The sequence below is a fragment of the Silene latifolia genome, chromosome 11, assembly GCF_048544455.1.
Source record: "Silene latifolia isolate original U9 population chromosome 11, ASM4854445v1, whole genome shotgun sequence".
NCBI lineage: Eukaryota > Viridiplantae > Streptophyta > Magnoliopsida > Caryophyllales > Caryophyllaceae > Silene > Silene latifolia.
The window spans coordinates 100,503,746-100,530,701 of NC_133536.1; the positions used below are offsets into that span (position 1 = coordinate 100,503,746).

A 26,956-nucleotide genomic window follows, 5' to 3' on the forward strand; every position below is an offset into this window, starting at 1 on the left:
AAGTCAATTCCTCAACGCGTTCTGATATGAAATTGCATGTTTTATCGAGTCTAAGTTATGGCACCGTGCCATGTTTCAAACAACCTTTGATATGTCAAAGGCAACATCCATTCGTACTCAAACAAAATTAAACACCTGAACTACGAGCATGGTTTGATTTCACCTCTTCAGGTGGATACGTGGGCAGTCCTTTCTTACACAAGAAGGATACAACCACAATACCCAAACAAGATTAATAAAACATTCGAACTACGAGCATGGTTTGATTTCACCTTTTCAGGTGGATACGTAGGCAGTCCTTTCTTACACAAGAATGATACAACCATCCCCACACACAAAGAAAAATCACCCCTACCAACTTCAAAACCAAGAGAAAGGGAAAACATTCCTTTTTTCCACAAAAAAACAAAAGAAGAAGCCTTTCTCCCTTCCCACAAAAATTCCCTTTTACAGGTGCAATATTTAGGATGATTCAAACCAAATTACCTTTACAAGATGGATGGAAGAAACAACAAGCGTTCACGATTTCTTTTGACACATGCAATCCTCTTATTTAATTAATAATGAAAAGGATTACAAACTTGACAACAAATGAAGCTAAGCAAGTCTACAACTTGTCAAAGCTAAAATGTCGATTAAGACATCTCACATAGTAAAACTAGCACAAAAATACACAATACATAGCTGGTACAACATAATAAAAACACACAACACTATTATAACATAATAGTAAAACGGGTAATGGAGGTCTCCATTCTTCCATTCTACCTTTGCCTTTTCCCTCGGGGTGCATCATCCTCTTGTTCTTCTTGTTGGCCCGCCTAGCTTGGACTTCTTCTTCGGAACAGATCCTCAACGGATCTACAACGGCGACGGCATCCGGTCTCTTGCAAGACCCCATACTCGGTCCTAGCCGAGCCCATACACGGCCCACTACCTCTTTGGGACCCGAGCTTCTCCTCTTCGGTTGCCTCACTACATCCGGGCTAACGTCATCGACAAAGTCCTCAAAGAAGGCACGGTTGCCCTTGCCAACTTCCCTATACTTCAAAGTCGATGACCCCGTCCTTGCGAGACTTAGACCTTTCTTCCAAGGTTTAAGCTCATGACCACTTGACATAAACGGGAGTCACCCATGTCGCGGCAACGGGGTTTTGTACCTCCCAAATCGGTCGTGTGGCCCACCACCTTTCGAAGACCTCCACAAGCCCGGAGTTTTGGAAAACACTCTCTTGGACGAGAGTATCTTGAGCGGGCACCTTTTGTTGACGCCCCATATGCCTCATGAGCCTTTCGGGATAGATGAAAAAAGCAACCTTCAAACCCACCACCATCAAAGAACAAGACTAGCGGCCGAAGCGGGCAACCTCGTGAAAGACCTCAAGTGCCACCACGGCACCACCCAACGAATATGACGACCACCCTCTCCACCAATCTAGAGGTCCAATAGGCCTCGATGGATGCAAAACTATCCGAATACAATTTTTTCCTCATAGTAGGGTGACAGAAGGAGTAAGAAGAAATATCGACCGGAGGCTCTACATACCTTAGCCTCTTCAAGAGCCACACTTAGAGGATCCTTGGAGATCCAAACGAAGGAGCTTCTCCACAAGAGCCCTTCTTGTCCAAGGCTTGGATGATCTCGCCAAGCACCAACCATGATGGATCCCAACCATGCTCCATTTGCTCAACCACATGTACAAGGATCATACTTCCATAACACTTTGACCTCTCCTTCTTCAAGGCATCGACAAGGAGGTACGCATGAACTAGACAAAAGGCAAGAGCCCATCTCATAGCCACCTCCGAGACATTACATCCAACAGGTTTGAGAAGATGTTGATGAGAGACAACATATCCACACCATGGGGAGCAAGAAGAAAGTTCACTTGGCTCGTTGACAAGCCCAACATTGAACGAAACTTCTCTTTGTAACACAACCGAGTCGGAGGAAGCACCTGAGTACAACCCGCCTACCCTCCAATGGCGCCCACTTCTTCGGCAAGAGGGCAAATTTCACCTTTCGGGAAAACGAAAACATGATGTTTCGAATCCCAAAACCGAGAGCATGCTTCAAGAAACGAGGATTGCACCTTGACTTGACGAAGCACCAACAATTGACCAACTCCCATTATAATGAGTTGATACTTCTCGGGAGGCGACAAATCCCGACACCAATGTCGCAACCTATTTTCGAAAGTCTCCATTAATTATTTTGTGGAAGAAGAAGAAAGGTTTTCGTAGAGATGTTTTTCGTGTTTCGGATGACGAAGCAATGAAGCACAAACGTCCCTACTTATACAAAACAATTAGCACTTTTTTCCGAAAAAGGGAGAAGCTCACTTGCCTCGCCTACGGCCTCGCGCCTATTTAGGCTGGTTCTCAAGATCCGCACCTTGGTTTGTCCCTAACAAGTTGTGTTTCTTCCTGACACCTAGAATTTCTCTCCTTAAGGCTCGCGCCTCTTCGGGCCTATCTTGAAATTTTTGTGTTTTCTGACACTCACATTTTCTTGTTTTCGCGTTTCACGAAATCCGACACGGTTTTCATGACGCGGCTTTAAACATACGGGTTTTTCTCTTCTTTTTTTTTAAGGGGGGAAGGGCTAGTCGCCCCGATCCGCGACAGATCATTCAATGTCAGTCGAAAATTCCGAATTTTTTTTGCTTTTTCGCATTTTCCACATAAATCAAAAATTGACAACATGACTTCAATTTTCTTCAAAAATTCAAACTCTTGCAAATCCGTGTCTTGATCTCGCAAATATCAAATCAAACACACTCGCAAAATCTCTTTTGAAATTCATCCATGACGGTTTGAGTTTTAGTTTTTCGAGTCGCAAATCAACTTTCAGCAAAATTCGATGCAATTTAATTCAAAGACGAATTAATTTCTCAAAATTTCAAATCAATTTCATTTGAAAAATCCAAACGTGACGACTGGTCGCGGAATTTTCAAAATTTCTGTCAAATTTCAATTTTAACTTCGAGTCATCGTGGTTGTTTTTGTTTTTTATCAAATGCTTTTGCGTGTTTACATATATGCATACATGCTACCTGTTGCATGTTTTCTACACGAACGATACAGGAACAAACGCAAAGCAAAAGGGGAATCAGCTGCTGACCGTGCTTCTCCGAAACACAACACAAGAAAAAGCCAAACACAAACAAACTACAATCCAAAAACACATATATACAAACCGCCTCATGCAAAATACATCAACACACATTTGATACAAATGATTGACCATACAAATAGGATCCGGTACAAGTCTTTATCATACAAACAGTAGCCTAAAACAGCGAACTGGGGGCTATCCGCCACCTACCGAACTAGGCACTCCCTACCCTTCTGATCAGAAAAGAAAGGGAGCAACATGGAAAAGAAAGGAGTAACCGCGGAAGCAGAGGTGGTTACCATGATGGTAATACCTCTTTTCTACTCTGTAACAAAAAAAAGAAAAAATGCCTGGCAGACTTCGGACCGCATGACAATCAGGAATTGTGACACGACATGGAAAAGAAAGTGCATCGCCCCGACGTTAACCCCCAATCGTCGGAATTCAACGATGAAAAGGAGCCACGACATAGGGCGCCACCTCGATGTTGACCACCAATCATCAGAATTCAGAGACGACTGAAAACGGCAATGTAGGACGACGTACTGGTGTTAACCCCCAAGCATCAGACGTCTAAATTTCCGCATACAACAACCGATGATCAAGATGCGATCAAAGGCCGCCATGAAGAAACACAACTGGACAATGACAAGACAACAGTCGTCTCTACTCCTCCAGGATCATCCTCCTCCTCTAAGGCCTCTACCACGGACCCAGTAGGCCCAGAAGCCCCAGAACACTCACCTGAAATCCGGACAAAACAAAAACGTCAGGTGAAATTTCGGCATTACGACGACACAAAATGGACAAAATCCAAAAAGACAAAATCACCTGCAAATGCAAAAAAACAAAACAAGGGCAAACCCACCCGAACTCACCCAGCAAAACACTTCACAAAATTCAAAAGAAACGACTCGCCCTTCTTTTCAAGCAAAAGACAAGTCAAAACAACGACAAAAATTACAAAAACCACCCAACACTTCAAAGACCACACAAGGTCCGCAAAAACAAACAATAAAAATTCCCGACACAACTGGGAATTTGTCACAACTCAAAAAAGGCAATTTTACGCCAATTCGGGCACAAACAGGTCAAATATTCAAAATGACCACAACAAAACCACGTGATTTAATCACGTCTCAAAGTGACCTAAACTATCGTTAAGGTCCATTTCAAGTAAAACCGGCTCAGTTTGATCCCAAACAGACGCTTATTTCGTCAGCATAAGACCGTCTCACAAAGGAAAAAAATTCAAATTTTGCCCACAACGCCCAACGAAGTTTCAATATGGCAAAGACGGTCTTCCCCGACTACAATGCAACCTAGTGGGGCACACAACTCGAGCAAACAAACACGACATTTGTGAAATGAGACGATCTTTTGTCTCATTCACGTTTTTTGTGCTCCTAGAGAGCGGGAATGAGGACCAAAATGCAAACTAAAAGCACCCCTATACTCCTAAACAGGTTTCTAACCTAATGCAATCATCAATTTCACTCGAAAATGGGCCAAGCAAAAACCCCCAAATCGATTTTCGAAGGGTTAGGGTTCCCCTAATTCAATTAACAAAAAGATAAACAAATTCAAATGGATTCAAGAGGATTTACATACCTTGAGATGACATGAAGACAATGGCACAAAAATGAACAAATGACGAAGTCGAAAAATAACGATTTTTGTGGATTTTCGTGGTTTTGTGTCGAAGAAGACGAAGACTATGGGGAGCTTGGCCTTCTCAAGTCTTTTTACTGAAAAAAGGAGAGGCTCCTTGCATCGCAGGAAGGCTCGCGCCTCTTTGAGGTGCTCCCTGCTCTTTCAGCGAAATTTTGAGCTTTGGCTCAATTTCCACGCTATTTTCTAAAAAATTTCAATGGCGGAATTAAAAACCGTCATGTTTCAAACAAGCACAAAATAGTGAACTTCAAATTCGCTATTTTCATCAATCCCAACGATGGAATTAAAAAACCGTCATTTTCAAATAGAAATACAAAAATAGCGAAATTCAAATTCGCTATTTACACAAATGCCAAACGACGAAATTAAAAACCATCATTTTCAAATCACAAAACAAATAGCAAAATTCAAACGCGCTATTTTTCCACAATTCCAACGACGAAATTAAAAACCGTTATTTTCAAATCACAAGCACAAAATAGTGAAATTCAAATTCGTTATTTTCACAAATTTCAAACGACGGAATTAAAACCGTCACTTACAAATCACAAAAACAAAATAGTGAAATTCAAATTTGCTATTTTCACGAATTTCAAATTTCAAACGATGGAATTAAAAACCGTCGCTTCCTAAAAAAACAAAATAACGAAACTCAAAGTTCGTTATTTTTCACAAAATGTAGACAAACGGCAATAAAAACCGTCACCTCTCTTCGAGATTCGAAATCACCGCCGTCCACAGGAGCCAGGCTCAAGCCTATCTCTTTCCGGCGCCACAAACATCCAATGTAAACACCGAAATTCCCCAAGCGGGATATCGAAAACCTCCCCACGGAGCCCACTAACTCAACAACTTATCGAAATAAGCCCGTCCAACATGGCTATTTTCCCACAGTCGATCATTCGACCTTCAACATGGCTGGCGTGCCTCAAAATGCACCGCCAACATGGCTGGCGAGCCTCAAAACGCACCGCTAACATGGCTTGTGAGCCTCAAAACGCACCGCCAACATGGCTGGCGAGCCTCAAAATGCACCGCCAACATGGCTGGCGAGCCTCACAACGCACCTCCAACATGGCTGGCGAGCCTCAAAACGCACCACCTTCAGTATGGCTGGCGAGCCTTAAAACGCACCACCTTCAACATGGCTGGCAAGCCTCACAACGTAACCTCAATGCGGCGGGTGAGCCCTATCATATCCGCAACGCGGCTGACGAGCCCCATTATATCCGCAACACGACTGGCGAGCCTTCTCGCTCAAACAAGAAACAACTCAAGGACATATCTCGAAGATGCCTCAGGTATGACTCCTTCCTATTGTTGGCGAGCCTTTGTACGTAGTCTAACGGACTTTAAACGACCCACACGGATAGTCGACAGACTCTAAACTATTCTTGATGACATGTCCTTGACTCATATCCCTGAGTCGCCTCGGCTTCGCCCTTCCCGACGGCAGGTCCTTGGCCCAAAGTCCTTCGAGCCGCATCGACGTCCCTCCGGTCTCCAGGTTGAAATCTTCGATTGACGTGGAGGCTATGTTTTGACTTTCGCCCTGTCCAAGCCTCAAACAAAGTGGGGGCTCTGTAGATACCAAGTATTTGTTGAGTCTCCAACAAACATCCGATGATTATCGGACTACAACATGCTTAGGAATCGATACGTTTAATCGACAATTTTGTATAACTATAGGTCGGAAAACTCAAAACGATTTCGAAAACAAAACATTTTCCAAACTTTTCAAAAGTACCTTGAGTGCTTAATGCACGATAACGGGATCGCAATGACATTAACTAGAGTCAAAACCGACACCAGACCAAAAACCGACTCAAAATTTCAAATCCCAACTCCAACAACGAGTCAAACACAAAAAAATACATCACAAAGCTTCCATGTTAAGTATACCCGGTATACTTGATGGTCAAGTACTACGATCATGTCATCCAAAACCTAGGATAGAACAAATCATGATTTCAATTGCGTGATAGTGACAAAACAGCTTGAAGACCCGCGCCTCTTCGCGTAGCCCATGCGGCCACGTCGCTCAAAACGCACACAACCACTCAATCTTCTATAAATACCTCTCAAATACCACCATTTGAAGGTACGCGAGTGCCCGCCCCCTCTTTTCTCCCTTAAAATTCTAGACTCGACTTCTTAAGTCACAAACCGACACGTGTTTTCGACTACCGATCGAAAATACAAGCCATACACATTGTTTGGTACCATCATCGTGCATTAAATCACTTGACCGACCATCTCGACCAGCTACACACTCACTAAACTAAACAAAACACTCTTTACATTGCTAAAACGGTTTTCAACCGAGTTTTACGACCTAACAAGTTGTTACACTTTCGTCAATTTCTCGTCTCAAACCTAGCATGTAAGTATGAGGGTGTAATAATCCTCTTCTTTCATGTCTTTTTATCTGTTTTATGACCTTAACATGCTAAAACTTGCATAAAATGGTCCAAAATACGGATCGAATGAGCCAAAACCAAGTTTTGACCGGAAACAGAAGGCCTTAGTCACCACTAGGTCCCTCGCGCCTCAATAGGGGTGTGAGTTTGTTCTTTCCATTTTTCTTTTCATTTTACAACCGGTGTTTACCATTTCAAATCATTTTTATGATAAACTTTTTAACCATAAAACATTTTCGCCCTTGGTTCCTTATATCATGACGGTTTAATCCGTGTTTCGGTGATAATATTTGGTTAATTACATTTTAAAAGGTATTTTAAAACCTTTTATTTCATTTCTTTTCATTTTAAAACTATTATATTAGTCATACATGCAAAATCATTCTTGGTTCCACATACCATGTCGGTTTTAAACCTTAGTACGATGACGAACATTGACTAATTATAAACAAATAAACTTAATACAGTTACTTCATAATCATTTTTCAAAACTATTCATGTCAAGCTTGCAAAATCGAACCCGACATCGAATATCGTTAATACAATAATGATTATTCAAGTCTCGTACTTCAATCTAACACAAAAGCGGTCTAAACGACCTTTTCAAACAAAGACGGGTTCAAATACCCTCTTACAAATCATTTTACAAACATCCTATAGCTTACTTTGTATTTGCAAAATGCCTTTCTAAGACAAATGGATCACGTTATGCACCATAAACCTAACTCGGTAAATGGATGTTTAATTTCCGTCCTGCATGCAAGTCAACACTAAATCCAACCTGACATCAATTATTTGATATTTGGATAAAACAACTGACATAGAAAGCTCACATGTTAGGTTTTAAACTTGTGGATGCGCATTCATGCATTTACCCATTTTATCAACTTTTGCGTTTAACCAACCAAGATCGATCAGTATAGGCCACTACCGCGGGCGGGACTGGGTGTCCAATTAAAGGGCTTCCCAATACGTACCCTCACCTCTTACTCAGAAACTTTGGATAGTGGACGACCTTATCCAGGGCAAACAAGAGTCATTCTAGAGATAGGATGCTAAAGAGGGATGACTCCTTATCTTTAGTACCTATGTCAAACACCGATAACTACAATTGCTTGGTGGCGACTCTGAACATCTCTTGCATCGTTTCGAGACCCTTGCGAGACGAAACTGACCGATCTAAAAACGATCCGGTCAAAAGCATACCTTTTTACGCCGCCGAGCGTGGCTTTCAAAAGACCGCTGCCATGTCCACAGATTGGGTGGTCGTCGAAGGTGGGCCCATGTCAACAACCTTAAACAACATAAATTTCTTTGTTAATGAATCAAAGCTTAGCCCCGGATAACTACATAGTGAATCTGATCTCTTGACCTTTTAATCTTATTGAATTTGTTATTTACTTTATTGCAAATTAGTTTTAGTAAGCCAATCAAATCCTTTAAGAAAACTGTTATTTTAAGACAGACTTAGATAAAACAAACTAAAACAATTACCGCGTCCCTGTGAATTCGACCCTTCTTAGATATTTTTCTTGTTGTTTTCGTGTATGCCCAGGTCTGACAGGCCGAAGATCGTACCCTTTTATTCCGAACCAGAGACGACTTTCCATTATAGACGAAACCTTCAATGAAAAATCAGTCAGGTGGAAGGCTTGAGTACACTTGACGCTATTTACGAGCTTTGATGTGATCAATATTTAAGCATATTATTTAGTCTTCGAATTAGCCTCGTTCCTATGCTTTTTAGTGCATATTTGGGTCATTTACTATCTTTAGTCCTTTGTTTTGCATATTCTTTGAGGTTTTGTTTCCTTGGTAGGAGAGGAGTGCAAACCTTGCATTTTCATGGCAAAATAGAGCTAAATTGATCGAATCTAATGACCAAGCATCAAAGAGAAGACAATACTAGAAGGCCTTTGTACATAATGTAGTAGATGGGCAATGATGAAGAAGATCCTTGCATCCCCGACAAAATCCCGGAGGATTGTTGGAAGAAGAAGAGAAGAAAAGAAGAAATGGAAGCTGAGCTGAGATCTGCTCGTCTCATCCCTCGGGACGCTCGTCCAGCAGCTCCCCAGGATGCTCGTCCAAACCACCAGGCCGCTCGTCCAGAAGCTCCCCAATCCGCCCGTCCCGACCCTTGGATGCTCGGATTGTCCTCCAGAGAGACACGTCCTCTTCTTTCTTCATTCGAGATGCGCATATTTTTGGAAGACTAGCTAAAAGGAGACCCGCATCTTTTCTTGAGAGGAGCGATTCCTCAAGGACTTAATCGTCATTTAAGCCCTTAGTAACCCTAATTTTTGCACATAATCCCCACTATAAATACCCCATTAGTCTAATTAGATTATCATGTTCTTCTTATCAATCTTTAGTGTAGTTTATATTATTCTAAACTCTCTTTAATCTTGTAATCAACTTCTAATCAAATATTAATACAAATCTCATTTCCTTAATTTCTCTATTGTTCATCTTTTATTTTGGGTAATTGAAGATTATTTGGGTTTATTGGGAGATTGACAACCTTCCATCAATCATCAAGTACTTTTATTATTCTTTGCATTATTATTTTGGAATCATCATTAGGTATAATTCTCTTAACCCCTTTTTAATTATTATCAATCATCTTCATTTATTCATCATGTTTTGCTTTGTTAATATGATTGACAACTGTGTTAACATGTTAAACTTGATAATGAGTGAGTAGTTTCCTTAACTAGGGTTAATGGGTAATTAGGGGAAACCAACATGGGGGATGATTAATGCTTAATTTAATATGTTTCAATAACTTATTTGCTTGCTTGTTGTGATCTCAACTTATGCACATGTTATGTTTGATTAAATGCGAGCCTATGAATCCTTGCATTTTTTTTACCCATCACTTACCTTTTCAATGAGACTTGTAAGACATAAACCAACTCGAGTCTCATTAGACCATGCATATAGTTGAGTAGGGAGGATTAAGTCGACTTGTAGGTGTTGTACAATCTAATCGATTCGGCTCCGGGACCCAAACCTTCCTAGGATTGTAAGATATAAACCAACTCGATCCTATCACAACAATAATTGCTTGCTTATAATTTGAGAATATGTTTGTATGATCAAGTCCCATGAATCCCCTATGAACCCATGACACCCTAGTGCTTTTAATCAATTGTTTACATCTCATTTTAGTCATCTTGCTTGTTTACTTTTATTGTTATTTAGTTTAGTGATCTTCTCATCTCAACCCAAATTGTGACACCCCTAGACACCACTACTTGCAATCGAAAATCTACATCAATACCCGTCCCTTGGGATCCGACCTTTACTTGCCTCTTTATTAATAGTAGAGTTGTTTGTAAAGTTATAAATATTGTTTTGGTCTAGGTGCTCCTAACGACAAGTAACCGAAATCTAAGCTCAAAGCGGACCGACCAAAAATGGCGCCGTTGCCGGGGACGGTGTTAACTTGATTTGATTTTCTTTGATTGTTATTAGTTGTGTCTTTCTTTGCCTTGGGGAAGTAAAACTCCTCAAGGTTTGTTCTAATTATTTTCAAGTTGATCGATATTTTGCAAGATGGATATTATAGATTGTTTTGTTGAGGACCACTTGAGTATACCTTTCTTCAAAGACCCCATGCAAGCATTGGAAGCCTTGGAAGCAAGTGAGGCCAAAAATATGCATTGGGAGTTGGAGGTAGATCTTCTTGAGGCCGCTCTAGCTAATAAAGAACTTACTCATGAGCAATCTGAATTAGTACATAACATCCTTGTGGAAGCATATCAACCTATGGAACAAGAGCAAGCAATCATAGAAGACATCATACAAACCGAAGAGCAAGAAGAATTTGTCATGGAATGTGAGTATGATGAGATTAATGAGCTTGAAGAACAAGTTGAATATGCCATGAGAATGGAGTGTCTAATAGAAATGGAGCAAGTTCTCAATGAACCTTCAAAGGAGGAAAGTGAGGTACAAGTCCCAACTTTAAAACCCCTTCCGCCAAATTTGAAATATGCTTATCTTGATGAACCTAAGACCAACCCCGTGATTGTTAATGACAAACTTGATGGAAACCAATTGGGAAAATTGCTTGATGTGATGAACATTTGTATGCATAGAATTCATCTAGAGGAGGACCATAGACCTACCATCCAATCTCAAAGGAGATTAAACCCCCACATGCAAGAAGTTGTTAAAGGAGAGGTTATGAAATTACTTGATGCGGGAATCATATATACCATATCGGACTCTTTGTGGGTTAGCCCCGTTCAAGTGGTACCTAAGAAAGGAGGTACCACGGTAGTGACAAATGAAAAGAATGAGCTAATACCCACAAGGAAGATCACCGGTTGGCGTATGTGTATTGACTATCGAAAATTGAATTCCGCCACAAGAAGGATCATTTCTCCCTACCATTCATTGACCAAATGCTTGAGAGGCTAGCCTCCAACAAGTTCTTTTGCTACCTTGACGGGTATTCGGGATTCTTTCAAATCCCTATACACCCGGATGACCAACACAAGACCACCTTCACATGTCCTTATGGTACTTTTGCATATAGTAGGATGCCTTTTGGCTTGTGTAATGCCCCCACTACTTTTCAAAGATGCATGATGAGTGTCTTCTCCGACTACCTAGAGACCATAATGGAAGTTTTTATGGATGATTTTAGCGTTTATGGAAAAGGCTTTGACTCATGTTTGCATAATCTTTCTCTTGTATTGCAAAAATGTGAAGATGTTAGTCTCGTTTTAAATTGGGAAAAGTGTCACTTCATGGTCAATGAAGGAATTGTTTTGGGTGATTTAATCTCGGAAAAGGGCATCGAGGTCGATAAAGCTAAGGTTGAGGTGATAGAAAAACTCCCACCTCCCGTTAATGTTAGAGGGGTGAGAAGTTTTCTCAGTCACGTGGGTTTCTATCGCCGTTTCATAAAAGATTTCTCAAAAATCGCGAAACCCCTCACTCAACTCTTACTTAAAGATGCCCAATTCCATTTCACTGATGAGTGTGTTGAAGCCTTTAATAGAATCAAGGAAGCACTAATCTCGGCACCGATCATTCAACCACCAAATTGGGAACTACCGTTCGAGATTATGTGTGATGCTAGTAACTACGCCGTTGGAGCGGTTCTTGGCCAACGAGTAGGGAGAGCTCTACATGCTATCTACTATATAAGCAAGACTCTTGATTCTTCCCAAGTGAACTATGATATCACCGAGAAAGAGCTTCTTGCCATTGTCTATGCTTTGGACAAATTCCGTTCCTACTTACTTGGATCCAAAGTGATTGTCTTTTCGGATCACCGTGCCCTTCGACATCTCTTGATAAAGAAAGAGGCAAAATCAAGGTTGTTGAGATGAATTTTGCTTCTTCAAGAATTCGACTTGGAAATAAGAGATAAAAAGGGAGCCATGAATGTAGTGGCGGATCACTGGTCAAGGATCCGGTTTCATGATGTGGAAGGAGAAACACCGATCAATGACTCTTTCCCCGATGATATCTTGATGGCTATTCAAACACAACTTAAGAGATATATCACCCCATGGTTTTCCGATTATGCCAACTATATTATTGGAAGAGTACTCCCTCCAAACATAAACTACAACCAAAGAAAGAGGTTCTTATTCGAAGTAAAGAGGTATTTTTGGGATGACCCAAATCTTTACAAGGAGTTTAGTGATGGGCTCTACCGAAGGTGCATCCCTCAATGGGAGATTCAAGGAGTTTTGGAAGGATGCCACTCATCACCTTACGGTGGACACCATGGAGTAAGGAGAACCATTGCAAAAATTCTTCAATCGGGCTTCTATTGGCCTACGATGTTCCAAGATGCGAGGGAATTCATCCTTCTTTGTGATGCTTGTCAAAGGACGGGGAATATCTCTTGGAGGAATGAAATGCCACAAAGAGGCATACTAGAGGTGGAGATCTTTGACGTTTGGGGGATCGACTACCAAGGGCCGTTCGTGACATCCAAAGGAAACAAATATATCCTTGTGGTCATAGACTACGTCTCAAAATGGGTGGAGGAAATTGCCACCCCAACCGATGATGCAAAAACGGTTACTAAGCTATTTAAGAAAATAATCTTCCCAAGATTCGGAGTCCCTAGAGCAATCATAAGTGATGGAGGAACACATTTTCACGAAAAGAAGCTCACATCCCTTTTGACCAAATATGGTGTTCAACATAGAACCGGCTTAGGATACCATCCTCAAACAAGCGGTCAAGTTGAAGTTTCAAATAGAGAGATCAAGCAAATTCTTGAGAAAGTTGTAAACAAGACTCGTAAAGATTGGAGCATGAAGCTTAACGACGCTCTTTGGGCTTATAGGACGGCCTATAAGACTCCCATAGGATCTTCCCCTTACAAACTTGTCTATGGGAAAGCATGCCACTTGCCAATTGAGTTAGAATACAAAGCTTTTTGGGCAATCAAAGCTCTCAACCTTGATCTCAAATTAGGTGGCCAAAGGAGGATGATACAAATCCAAGAGTTGGAAGAATTCCGACTACAATCTTATGAGAACGCCAAGATTTACAAGGAAAGGACAAAGTTGCTTCATGACAAGAGAATCAAGCAAAAGGCCTTGCACAAAGGAGATAAAGTCCTTCTATTCAATTCCCCATATCGACTTTTTCCCGGGAAGTTGAACTCTAGGTGGATGGGTCCTTATGTGATCACCGAGGTAGGAAAGTATGGAGACTTTGAGATCAAATCGGAAGATGGAAGCAAATTCAAGGTCAATGGCCAAAGATTGAAGCCATATTATAAGAGAGCATTTATTGGAGAGGTCGAGGTAACCTACCTCGGGCCTCCTCATCCTTGAAGAGATCATCAAAAGGAGAGTTTGGTGGAGTCCTCCCTAAACCACCACTTGTAAATATACTAACCCTTCTTACTTGTACTTTTAATTTTATTGCATTTCTATCATAAACATGATTCTTTCCATGAGAGTAAGTGAGGGAGGGTCATTAATTATTTTGATGAATGAAGGAACTAGTTTTCAAGTGTGGGAAATATTTCTATCCGAGTGAAAGAAAGACAGGAGGAATCCGAGCGTCCCGAGAGGAAGACGCTCGTCCAAACAAAGAATCCGAGCGTCGCCCTGTGAATCTGCTCGTCCTATGACAGCTGACAAGCAGCTGTTTTGTTCTGACCTGAAATCCGAGCGTCTCAAGTGCTAATCCGCTCGTCTTGTTCCGGACGCCCGTCGCGTTGGAAATACGCTCGTCTTGTTAGCAATATTTTCTGGGATTTCTCACTGTAAGAAAATCCGAGCGTCCCCAAGAGAAGTCGCTCGTCCTACTATTGGAAGATGCTCGTCCTGGCTACTTCAAAATCTGGAATTTCTCTCTGTAAGAGAATCCGAGCGTCGCCCTGTGAATCCGCTCGTCCTACGACAGCTGACAAGCAGCTGTTTTGTTCTGACCTGAAATCCGAGCGTTTCAAGTGCTAATCCGCTCGTCTTGTTCCATACGCCCGTCACATTGGGAATCCGCTCGTCTTGTTAGCAATAATTTCTGGGATTTCTCACTGTAAGAAAATCCGAGCATCCCACGTAGAATCTGCTCGTCCTACTATTGGAAGACGCTCGTCCCGACCTGAAGACGCTCGTCCTGGCTTCTTCAAAATCTGGAACTACTCTTTGTAAGAGAATCCGAGCGTCCCACGTGGAATCCGCTCGTCCCAACACCCAGAAATCCGAGCGTCCCGATGACGAATCCGCTCGTCCCCCTGCGTCTTTTTTTTTCCTCAATTTTCGCAATCAAATCTCTCCCCCACCACACAACTTGTGACACCGCATCCTTCTTTCCACTTACAATATAAAAACCCCCTCCCTTATGACTCCAAAATATATCTCAAGCACTCCTTCACTCCACAAAAACAAAAACCCCCAAATTCTAGGGTTTCACAAAGATTAAAAAGCAAGATCTACTTCACAAAGATCATCTCCATCTTTCAACAAATCAAATTCCAAATCTACAATCAAAGAATGGGACCAAGAGGATCTTCATTTAGGGAAAGAAGAAGACCAAGAGTGAGAGCAAGCTCATCTACTTCTCACATCAACACTCTAAGGAGGGAACATGAAGAGATTGTGGATCTCACCAAGCTTGACGATTTTTCCAACATTGAGTTTGTGAACGATGTTGAAAGGCTTGTCTTTCACCGACTACTTGATAAGAAAATTCTGCCTACCAAATTTCTATGCCATGAAACATTAAGAAAGCTTGGAATATACCATCAAACGGAAGCCCTTTTTGAGTTATTTGGTCTTTCTACCTTGTTTCACTTACATGGGCAAACCTACCGACCTCTTGTTCTTGAGTTCCTAAGTTTCTTAAAGATCACAACTTTGAACAAAACGATTTGCATAGAGTTTAGATTGGAGAATGTAACAAGGATGATGACTCTTGTTGAGTTTGCAAATCTACTCGGTTTGGATGTTTCGCCTACCCGAACATCAAGACCTAAGAAGTATAGTGTGGCACCATTTTGGAGAGCCATGACGGGTCGAGACTTTTTGTATATCAAGGAATGTTTGGCATTTCACATCCAAAACCCTATTCTAAGGCTCACTTACCGGTTCTTATCCGGAACTATTCTTGCACTCCGAGACCCGGCAATTGTGAATGAGCTTGATCACGTATTCATGGAATCATATCTTGAGATCCAAGGAAGAAGTGGATATCATTTTAATGCACCACTTGTACTCCTTGAGAAATGGGCTAAGTTTCGAAATGGGGACGATGATGGGATGAAGCATATCGTCAATGGAGGACTCATTACAAGACTCGCAAAACACTTCAATCCAAGGTTTAAAGAGAACAATGAGTACACTCCCCTTCCGGGAAATACAAGGATAAATGAGGAGCTAATCCTTGTGCAACATCATTGGATAACCTACGAGGGTTTTGAAAAGAAAATCAAATGGATAACAAAAGGGAGCAATCCTATCTACTTTCCAATGAACGGTTTACCGAGAATTTCACCAAGGAGGGGCCCTCTATCCCCAATCCCGTCATACCTCATCCTCACAAACCCGAACCAAGCAAATCAAGCACCGCCACAAACCCAACAACAATAAAACGAGCCACAACAACAAAATGAAAAGATCAAGATACCTCCCTACCCTTTTCAATACCAACCATACAATCACCCTAACCCATTCATCCTTCCCCGAGATGATTTTATGACGGGAATTCTCCAAGACATGCATCTCCGTCAATATGAAGCCGCCGTGGATAGCTATTATGCTCTATACCCACAATTCCACCATTTGGTTCAACAAGGGAAGGTTAGCGAGGAGGGAATGTTTCCCTCTTGGGCCCAAATGGACATTCTCTTCCCAAACTCGGCAAGGGCCAATGAAGGAGGAAATGGGCAAGAAGGCGAAGGGAGTGATAAATCTTATGAAGGAGATACAGTGGAGCTCAATAGTGAAGGAGATGAGTTCATGAACTTCAATGCAAGTGATGCATCCAAAGAGGCTTGGGATAGTGACTTATAGGGGGATGATGGCGATCTCTAGAGATCTCTTCATAGCTTGATGGAGCGGGCAAGAGGCACCCATCACGGCTTAAGTGAAGTTCCCTTTTATCCCTTCTCTCTTTAACTTTCATGTAAAAAATTTAATGCTTTCATAATATGTTGTACCATATTTGTTTTGATCATTTATTTTGTGGAGTCCTAGCAACATTGGAAGACTAACACCTTGGCTTCATTAAGGTGTTCTATATCTTTGTTCCCGACTTGTAAAATCCAAAATGACAATCTTTAGTTTCATGCATTGCATTCCTTGTGCATAAACTCCCCCGAAATTCATGACATTAGAAATAATGTCTATTTTCGTTTGGGGAAGTCCATGCATATGCATTGGGAGCTAATTTAAATTATGCTCTCCGCCATAACAAAAACACATACATCATGTAGTATAGCTTAGTATAGTTTGCATTTAGTTTAGAAATCATGCATATTCATTGCATAATTTCCTATCGTATTGGCCATTGAGGACAATGCCCATACTAGTGTGGGGATGAGAAATTCTAACTTGACTTTTATTCAAAATCCAAAAAAAAATCAAAAATTTCGAAAAATCTAAAAAAATTGAAAAATTGAAAATCCAAAAACAAGTTCATTTCCTTTGTAGTATAGACTTGTATATATTGTTTTGTATATATTGTGTTTGTTCATCCTTGTTCACATTGATTGACTACGCCACATCCGAGACATGAGGATATTGAAGACCGCATGGTATGATCTTTCCAATCTCCTTTCTCCTCTCTATGTTAATGACTATGTGGCTTTATTTTGATTGATGCGGTGTAAACAATGTGAATTTAGGACTTGCATTTAGATTATTTGGCATATTAGTTGGTAGAAGCATATGCATTAGGATGTATAAATGTTAGTTGCATCATGGCATATAGTTTGTATTTAGGAAAAATTTTGTGAAACCATCTATTTGGGAAGCTTGACAAGTGTATATAGGCCCTAGTAGATGCTTTTTCATCTCAAGACTTTGCTTGTTAGAATACTTGTAAAACACCCTAGGATGTGTCATGCTAGTATCCTTTGACCCATGGATTAAGGCCTAGTCAAGATTACCTTGTGGTGTGATAACTCCTTGGCTACCGTTTATTCCAAGGTGACCCTTGAAACCATGCAACCATCATTCATCCATGTTCTACCACATTTTGTCATCAAAGGGAATAGGCACAAAAAGTATTCAAAATTTGAGTTCAAGAAATGAAATGAAAAATCAAAAAGTTTGCAAATGCATCAAAAGAAAAGAGGAGTAACAAAAATGAAAACTCCTATGCTTCAAAAATAAGGCACCCTCGTTACTAATTGGGGTGACTTTGAAAATGTTCAGAAGAAATGCAAAAGTTGAAAAATTGTCAAGTATTGAAATGCCAAAAATTAAAAGAAATGGCAAAAATAAAGTGTTCTCAAATGTTATATGTCACAAGAAATTGGGGGGAAAACAACAACAAAAGCAAACTCCCACATGAAATTCAAGTACTATTGATCCCTTTATCCATCGTATCCATTTTTGTGCATGGTAGAGAGGGGACGACCCTTCTTCTTGTCTAGGCAAGAAGGGGAATTCCGCGATCCTCCAGTGTTTCTAACACCATAGGGAGTCTATTCTTGACAAAAGCATTTGACGATTGAGGACAAAGGTACCCTAGCTTGACACAACTTGGAGGTGATTTATTGGTATCCTTCTAGGCTTAGTAGTTTGAAGAAACCATATCTATGAAGGAGTGTGTATCCTTGAATTGCTTCCCCTTTAGATAATTTTCGCTACTTAGATGAGGAAAGTGGCTATTCTTTTTGTAGATGCATCCATTACTTGATTTTGTGTGCTTTAATGATTGGATGTGTCGCCATTTTGGCAAGACCCACCTTGCCTTGCAAGAAGGCATCCTACCTCATGGTTGTCTTGTTGTGAGTTGAAGGGGCGGAGTGAGACCCGCTAATTGTCTCATATCGGCTACATTAGTAGGATAGTTTAAATAAGGGTCCTAGTTTTGTCACCTCTTTACTCGGGACGAGCAAAGGTTCGGTTTGGGGATATTTGATGTGATCAATATTTAAGCATATTTAGTCCCCGAATTAGCCTCGTTCCTATGAGTTTTAGTGCATATTTGGGTCATTTACTATCTTTAGTCCTTTGTTTTGCATATTCTTTGAGGTTTTGTTTCCTTGGTAGGAGAGGAGTGCAAACATTGCATTTTCATGGCAAAATAGAGCTAAATTGATCGAATCTAATGACCAAGCATCAAAGAGAAGACAAGACTAGAAGGCCTTTGTACATAATGTAGTAGATGGGTGATGATGAAGAAGATCCTTGCATCCCCGACAAAATCCCGGAGGATTTTTGGAAGAAGAAGAGAAGAAAAGAAGAAATGGAAGCTGAGCTGAGATCCGCTCGTCTCACCCCTCGGGACGCTCGTCCAGCAGCTCCCCAGGACGCTCGTCCAAACCACCAGGCCGCTCATCCAGAAGCTCCTCGATCCGCCCGTCCCGACCCTTGGACGCTCGGATTGTCCTCCAGAGAGACACGTCCTCTTCTTTCTTCATTCGAGATGCGCATATTTTTGGAAGACTAGCTAAAAGGAGACTCGCATCTTTTCTTGAGAGGAGCGATTCCTCAAGGACTTAATCGTCATTTAAGCCCTTAGTAACCCTGATTTGTGCACCTAATCCCCACTATAAATACCCCATTAGTCTAATTAGATTATCATGTTCTTCTTATCAATCTTTAGTGTAGTTTATATTATTCTAATCTCTCTTTAATCTTGTAATCAACTTCTAATCAAATATTAATACAAATCTCATTTCCTTAATTTCTCTATTGTTCATCTTTTATTTTGGGTAATTGAAGATTATTTGGGTTTATTGGGAGATTGACAACCTTCCATCAATCATCAAGTACTTCTATTATTCTTTGCATTATTATTTTGGAATCATCATTAGGTATAATTCTCTTAACCCCTTTTTAATTATTGTCAATCATCTTCATTTATTCATCATGTTTTGCTTTGTTAATATGATTGACAACCTTGTTAACATGTTAAACTTGATAATGAGTGAGTAGTTTCCTTAACTAGGGTTAATGGGCAATTAGAGAAACCAACATGGGGGATGATTCATGCTTAATTTAATATGTTTTCATAATTTATTTGCTTGCTTGTTGTGATCTCAATTTATGCACATGTTATGTTTGATGAAATGCGAGCCTATGAATCCTTGCATTTTTTTTACCCATCACTTACCTTTTCAATGAGACTTGTAAGACATAAACCAACTCGAGTCTCATTAGACCATGCATATAGTTGAGTAGGGAGGATTAAGTCGACTTGTAGGTGTTGTACAATCTAATCGATTCGGCTCCGGGACCCAAACCTTCCTAGGATTGTAAGATATAAACCAACTCGATCCTATCACAACAATAATTGCTTGCTTATAATTTGAGAATATGTTTGTATGATCAATTCCCATGAATCCCGTATGAACCCATGACACCCTAGTGCTTTTAATCAATTGTTTACATCTCATTTTAGTCATCTTGCTTGTTTACTTTTATTGTTATTTAGTTTAGTGATCTTCTCATCTCAACCTAAATTAAGACACCCCTAGACACCACTACTTGCAATCGAAAATCCTACATCAATACCCGTCCCTTGGGATCCGACCTTTACTTGCCTCTTTACTAATAGTAGAGTTGTTTGTGAAGTTATAAATATTGTTTTTGTGTAGGTGCTCCTAACGACAAGTAACCGAAATCTAAGCTCAAAGCGGACCGACCAAGCTTTTTACATTTGCAGAATATCAATCCGTAGAAGAGGACAAACCAGTTTACTGATTAATGTTGGTCCATTCCACTGACTGCGGGAGTAACTCAAGATCAAGTAAAGCAAGTCCTCTTCCTGTTTTCCTTGTGTGATGGAGCGGCTGAATGGCTCAGAGACTTGGACATGGATGCCAATGGTGTTACTGATTGCAATTCCTTAGCTCTTGCATTCTACAAGAGGTACTTTCCACCCAGAAGACTAATATATTAAGAAGCCAGATTAAAAGTTTTAAACAAGGTCGTACTAAAGACCTTAATGAGGCATGGGTTCACTTCAAAAGATTGGTTCATTTTGTTCCCCACCATGGCTTTCAGATCTGGTTTCTTTGCAACCAATTCTACAATGGATTATATGATGATCACCAAGCCCTACCTGTCTCCTCTGCCAATGGGAGATTCCAAAACGACACTAATAATGACACTGCTTGGAAATTAATAGATGAGATGGATACTCACACTGCTAAGTATGGTAACCCAAGAGGAAGTACGAGAAGGAGTGGTTCAGATAGTGCAGTTGCAGCACAGTTGGAGGCCTTGGCGGCCCAGATAGCCGAATTGAAGACATCCTAGTCCTTGGGAAAGCAGCAAACGCTTCATATCATGGTTCAATGACGTGACTCATATTTGAGCACATTTAGTCCCCGAATTAACCTCGTTCCCATGCTTTCTAGCACTTATTTGGGTCATTTATTATCTTTAGTTTCCCATTTTGCATATTCTTTGAGGTTTTGTGTCCTTGGTAGGAAAGGATTGCTAACCTTGCATTTATGAGGCGAAATGGAGCTAAATGGATCGCATATAATGACCAAGCATCAAAGAGAAGACCGACACTATAGGCCTAAGTAGATAAATGAAGTGAAATGGGCAATGATGAAAAGATCCTTGCATCCCCAACATGATCCTTGCGGATTGTTAAGGAGCCAAACAAGAGAACAACTCTGTCTAAGGATCCGAGCGGCCCGAGCATGATCCGAGCGTACCAAAGTGCAAGGATCCGAGCGGCTGATCCCAGGATGAGCGGATTGGAGTAATATGATCCGAGCGTCCCCTCCCTGATCCGAGCGGATCTCATTACAGAACAGCCCGTGCCTCAGCACGGGACGAGCGGATCGAGGCAGGACTAGCAAGGAGGATCCGCGCATGTCCCTCGGGAGTTGCATTTCCTCAAGTTTTCTTAGGGTCTAAATAGTCATTTAAGCCCTTAGTAACCCTAATCCTTGTACTTAATTTTAGTATAAATACCCCATTGTACTACCTAGAATAAAATGAACTCTTAATACTCTCTTAATCCTATCATAATCTCATCTTAATTTAGTCTTAATTTAGTTATAATACATTTCTCAATATTAATCACATCTTAATTTCTCTATTGTTCTTCCTTTTATTTGGGTAATTAGAAGATTATTTGTGTTTATTTGGAGGATTGACAACCTTCCATCAATCATCAAGTACTTCTATTATTCTTTGCTTTATTATTTGGACATCTCCATAGGTATAATTCCTTTTTACCCTTGTTTAATTATTGTTAATCACTTTCATTTATTCATCATGTTTTGCTTTGTTAGTATGATTGACAACCTTATTAGCATGCTAAACTTGATTATGAGTGAGTAGTTCTTTAGCTAGGGTTAATGGGGAATTAGGGAAAACAAACATAGGGATTGATCTATGCTTAATCTAATATGTTCTCTTAATTAATTTGCTTGCTTCTTGTGATTTCAACCTATGGACATGTTATGATTGATGAAATGTGAGACTATGAAACCTTGCATTTTTTTACCACCCCTTATCTTTTCAATGCGGCTTATAAGATATAAACCAACTTGAGCTTCATTAGACCATGCATAGAGTTGAATAGGAAGGATAAAGTCGACTTGTAGGTGTTGTACAGTCTAGACGACTCGGCTCCGGGACCCAAACCTTCTTAGGGATTGTAAGATATACACTAACTCGATCCCATCACAACAATAAGTGCTAGCATCTAATTGAGAACATGTTTGTATGATCTACTCCCATGAATCCCCTATGAACCCATGACACCCTAGTGCTTTTAATCATTTGCTTACAAACTCCTTTTAATTGCTTTGCTTTGTTTTCATTAATTTACTTTCATTTTGTTGATTAGTCTAGATTACACATCACCTCAACCCAAATTGTGACACCCTAAGACATAGCTATTTACAATTGAGAATCCTACTTCAATACCCGTCCCTTGGGATCCGACCTTTACTTACCTCTTTACTAAGGGTAGTTCGTGAAGTTATAAATATTGTTTTGGTTGGTAGCTTTTGACGACGAGTTTTGATCGACAACAAAAATGGCACCGTTGTCGGGGACGGTGTTAAATTGATTTGATTTTCATTAATTGTTTTTAGTTGTGTCTTTCTTTAACTTGGGGAAGTCAATCTCTTGAAGGTTGTTCTAATTGTTTTCGAGTTGTTTGATATTTTGCATGACTAGGTGATCACAAGGTAATTTTATACCTATTGATTTCGATATTGAAAGGACCTTAACCAACAATAGAAGAGTTACTAGAGGTACTTCAAGAGTTGTAGGTATTGGAGAGATTGTGGACATTCAACCAAATAACATTGAGTTTACCAACCCTTTTGCAAGAGAAGGAGAGGATAACCCAATTCCAAACCCTCCACAAAATCAACCCACAATGCCTACATTTTCATCACATTCCGTACCAACCGAGGAGAACCAAACAAATGGTACTCCTACACCACCACATTTAACCGGTAATTTCATTGCCAAATCCGCATTCATACAATTAGTTGAGAGAAGTCAATTTGGAGGGATGCCTAGTGAAGATCCTCATTCACATATGGAGACTTTTTGTGACTATTGTGATGCAATTTCTCAAACCGGAGTTACTCAAGACCAAATCCGATGGGTATTGTTTCCTTTTTCTTTGATCGGTACCACAAAGCAATGGTTGAAGAGCCTAGACAAGGCTACCCTTGGTATTGATTCATGGAAGAAGCTAGCACTTGCCTTTTACAAGAAATTCTATCCTCCGGAGAAGACTAATATGTTGAGAGCCCAAATCACCGAGTTCAAACAAAGGGATGAAAAATCATTGTATGAAGCATGGGAGAGATTTAAGGACACTTGTCGTTCTTGTCCACACCATGGGCTTAGTGAGTGGTTCCTTGTGCAACAATTATGGAACGGTCTATATGAAGATTCCCGCAATATTCTCAATATGGGGTCCAATGGGATGTTCACCGAAGTTGATGACAATCAAACATGGGCCAAAATCGAAGAGATGGCGGTTCATAATTCCCAATATTGTAGGCCTCGAAAGGCCACTAGAGGAGGAAGGCATGAGGTAGATTCCATCACACAATTGGGTGCTCAACTAAGTGCTCATATTGACACCATCAATTTGAAGTTTGAGAAGGCCATGGCTAAGCTTGATGAAGCTTCCAAATCACCCAAACAATATGTTAATGCTATGGTGGCATCATCCTCAATTCCAAGTGGAGTATGTGAGAGTTGTGGAACTTTGGGACATGACCAAAGTTCATGTAGGGGAACAAATGAACAAGTGAATGCTTTCTAAGCATACTAGAGTGGTACCCCTTATTCCAACTACTATAATGAGAATACCAAATTTCATCCAAATCTTTCATACAAGAGCCAAAATGTTCAAAACCTCCAACCAACATACACCCCACCTCCAATGAGAAATCAAGCTCAAAGACCCTTTTTCAACTAAAGTCAAGGTTATCAAAATCAACCTTCCTACAACCAATCCAATGACTAAAGCTTTGATGTTCAAAAAGCGGTCCTCCAAATGCAAAAGAACCAACAAGAATTCTTCACCCAAATGCAAAAAGATTGCCAAGCCAAAGATATCACCATCAACAACATACTAGCCCACACCAAGATGTTGGAAACCCAAATGACTCAATTAGCATCTTCTAGCTCTCAAAGACAAAAGGGTAAATTACCACCTCAAAATAATCCTCCAAGACGTGAGACGGTGAATGTCATCCATTTGAGGAGTGGTACAAGATATTAAGGGCCGAAGAGGCCAATTGATGAAGATGTTGTGGATGCTAGTGACAAGCAAAGAGTTATGGACAACTCTAAGGAGGTAGATCCTTCTACCAATGAAGTTTCAAAGAAGAAGAATGAAGAGACGGCTAAGGAAAAAGAGCCTATTGTGATTAGACTTCTATTCCCAAGTCGTCAAGCTAAGCCTAAGTTTGATGAATAACTTGGAAAGTTCATGGAAATTGTGAAGAACTTAAAAGTCTCAATCCCATTCACGGAATTGATCGATCATGTTCCGGCCTATGCAAAGTACATGAAGGACATTCTTACCAAGAAGAAATCCATCCGAAAGCTAGAGACTATTGCCTTTACCAAAGTGAGTAGTGCTATTCTACAAGGAAGTTCCCCTCCAAAACTCAAAGATCTGGGAAGTTTTTCTATTCCATGCACCATTGGCGACACTACAATCAACAAAGCATTATGTGACCTTAGAGCAAGTGTAAGTGTCATGCCATACTCGGCGTGCAAAAGGCTAGGAATGGGAGAGCTCAAATGCACCAATATTACTCTTCAAATGGCAGATCAATCTACAAAAATACCTTTAGGGGTATGGGAGGATGTGCCCATGAGAATTGGCAAATTCTTCATCCCGGTAGACTTTGTCATTGTAGACATGGAGGAGGATTCCAACATTTCTATAATTTCAGGAAGACCTTTCTTTCATACCGCGGGAGCGGTCATTGATGTGAAACATGGAGAGCTCACACTTGAAGTGGGGGATGAGACAGTCACTTTCAATCTTGACAAAACAATGAGATCTCCCCGACTACATGAGCCATGCTTCATGATCGATCATTATAGCCGAGAAAGTGATAGGAAGAAGTTAGAATCTCTATGCAAGGATCAAGCTATGGGTAAAGAAACACCACCCATATGGAAGAAGAAAGTGGATAACCTTCAAGTAGCTCTATCCGAAGAGCAAGGAAATTTCAAAAACAATGAGAGCTTGAATAGGTCACCACCAATCATGACAAGTAATAAAGAAGGCCTCATTGGCCATGACAACAAGAAAGAGGAGTTGCTCTTGTCAACTCATGACATCATTGGGGAATAAGATAATGAATTTTGTGGTCTATGGGATGACGAATTTGAAGGATTAGTCAATCCCTACATTTGCAATGCTATGACCTTAGACCAAGGCTTTGTCGATCCTTGTCATCATCTTGACTCGGGTCACCACCATGAAGAGAACAATGCACAAAGATCTATGCAAGATCTTTATAATGAAAATCAGCAAGCCTTCGACTACTTCAACAAGGTGTTGAGCAACATCAACGACACCTTGGCTTTGCCCCCTTGACATCTCATCAAGGAATGAGAGTTTGGTGGAGTCCTCCCTAAACCACCATTTGTAAATATTCTAACCCTTTAACTAGCATTTTATTTCCTTTATTGCATCTTTGTCATTTTTGGATTTGCAATTTTATGCTTTGATCAAGATTTTTGACATGAGTAAGTGAGGGAGGTATTTTAACGTGTTTTGATGTGTAGTGTTTGATCTAGTGTGGTGATGGCAAGTGCCTAGGCTAACCAAGCCTTTGTAGTGCACCCACGGCATTTAACGAAAGGAAAGGAAGAAAGAATGATATGGGGAAAAGGAAACCCCACGGGCAGACCTGAGCCCGTGGGAGCTGATGATAATCCGGGCATCCCTGAAGACGATCCGAGCGTCCCGGCCTTAGGACGTGGGTCCTGGGAAAGCTGGAATTGAAGAAAGCGTCATGTATCAGAATCTGAGCAGATCATCAGTAAGATGCTCGTCCCAGACTATGAGCCGCTCGTCTTGAGACTAATCCGAGCGTCCTAGCACGCTTCAATTTCATGAGTTCACGCTGTTTGAAAATCCGCACGTCCCCAGGAGGATCCGAGCGTCCTCAGAAGCAATCTGCTCGAGCTGAGGTGGATCCGCGCGTCCTGGCACGGGTTGGCAAATTCAGGATGTACTGTCTGCAAATCCACGCGTCCCGTGTTGAATCCGAGCGTCCCCTGCTGCTATTTAACAAAAACACGGGAATCATCCCTTCCTTCCCAAATCATTTCTATCTTTTAAAAACAAAAACACACATCTTTTCTCCCTCAAAACCCTCAATCCCCTCATTCAAAAACACCAATTTCTCAACCCAAATCACCACCACCAAAACAAAACTTGCTCAAATCAAGATTAAACCACTCCTTTATCAACAAAAGACCATCTAAACATCGAAATCCTCACAAATTGAATCAATTTTCTAGGGTTTGGGTACAAATTCGAAAATCCTAAAATTGATTGGGAATTGATTGAAGTTTGAGGAAAGAAGGAGCATTCAAGCACAATATTG

General features: G+C 40.7%; 1 pseudogene; it reads right to left on the bottom strand.

The window, feature by feature from the left end:
• Positions 1-23,615: 23,615 nt before the first annotated feature.
• LOC141616167 (small nucleolar RNA R71) lies at positions 23,616-23,714 on the bottom strand (annotated as a pseudogene).
• Positions 23,715-26,956: the final 3,242 nt, after the last annotated feature.